Genomic DNA, 1,541 nt, shown 5'->3' with positions numbered 1-1,541 from the left:
TTAAACTGAGCTATTTATTTAATTAAAAAAAAACACCAATTTTAAAAATATTATATTATATTTATAAATATACTTTAATTTATAAAAAAAATCGTTTAATGTTGAAATTTAGGGAATTTTTTTAAAATTTTAAATACGAAAAAGTTTTTTTTTCCTTTCTTTCTTTTAGAGCGACATCTGGTATCAGTATTGCTTATTAAAGAAAAACGTGTAATTTTTCAAAATAAAACTGTAAAATAATTAAAATTAGCCAATAATTGTATCGTAAAGATTAACGAATAATTATAAATTTTAATAAATTAATCTAAGAGATGAGAAAACTAAGCAGCTCTTGTTTGATTAATTTAGTCGTTAGCGGAGAAGAAAGGAATATTTATATATATAAATATGTGCACCTATTGAGAAAATTAATTTTATTAATGTTTACTGGTACTACTTCTATATAGAGATTNGTTGCTTGATTTTTTTTATAGTATTAGTTTTTGGAGCAGCAAATAGTTCAAATTTTATTGGAATTTTCCTTTAAATACCAATTTATATAGCTTGATTTTCAATTAAATGTTTATTAATTAATGAAAACAATTATTAAAATGTACGAAAGCTTTTTTAAATTAATAATAAATAGAAAAAATAAGAAAAAATAATAAATGTAAAAGAAAAAGAAAAATTCGTCCGCGACAGGATTCGAACCTGCATTCTTCTGATTCGAAGTCAGACGCCTTATCCGTTAGGCCACGCGGACTACGTCATAAATGTTTCGTGGGATTCTATTTATGTCTATTACTCTCAAACTCCATTTTGCTTTTCCATCTTAAGCTTGATAAGATCAACGAAATCCCATCGTCTTGATTGCATCAATTGATGAGATTTTCTCTCACTTCTCCTCTAATTAATCTCATCAAAAGAAGACTTCTCTGTAATTTCCCTCCAAAGACTTTTCCCTAATAAAACTTAATTTAATAAATAATATACCTTTATTTAATACTGTAAAAATGTAATTCATTTTAATCACTAATTTTACTTATTTTTTTCTTCTTTATTTCTAATTTAATAAAAAAAATAACCGGTACAATTTAAAAATCTGTGGTATATTAAACAATATTTTTATTATATATTTTAACATCACTTGGGGAGTTACAAAACATGTCACCTCATCAACAGCATGAGGTTCCTGCAGATATTTTTGGAAAATAACATATTTTTAGATATATCTCTGCAATTCTTTCCCTCTTATTTGGAGGCTTTATATTCTTTTCTTTGTTTTTATCAATTACTAAGTATGTTATGTAAAATGTACGTTTGCAATAACAACAGTGCCGGCCCGAGGCGAGTTTTAGGATGGAGCGAGATTTTATTATGGCGCCCCGTTGGTCAGTAGCGTAGCGAACATAACTGGCGCTCGGGACACGACACTTTATTGGCGTCCCCTCCAGAAACACATATAGTTTGTCTTGGGGACCATTTGGGCGCCCCTCTGCGAGTGGCGCCCGGTGCTTGATACATCTCCTTGCACCCCCTCGCTACTCTACTGCCCTTGGTTG

General features: G+C 29.3%; 1 non-coding gene across 1 annotated transcript; it reads right to left on the bottom strand.

Annotated features, from left to right (window-relative positions):
• Nucleotides 1–669: 669 nt before the first annotated feature.
• Trnar-ucg lies at nt 670–742 on the bottom strand. The gene has a single exon. It is a non-coding gene; the product is annotated as a tRNA-Arg (tRNA).
• Nucleotides 743–1,541: the final 799 nt, after the last annotated feature.

Source organism: Centruroides sculpturatus, unplaced genomic scaffold, assembly GCF_000671375.1.
Source record: "Centruroides sculpturatus isolate CEXI.00-Female unplaced genomic scaffold, Cexi_2.0 scaffold139, whole genome shotgun sequence".
NCBI classification, from domain to species: Eukaryota; Metazoa; Arthropoda; class Arachnida; order Scorpiones; family Buthidae; genus Centruroides; species Centruroides sculpturatus.
The sequence above is the reverse complement of the archived record's forward strand: the minus strand, read 5'-3'. Positions and strand labels throughout refer to the sequence as shown.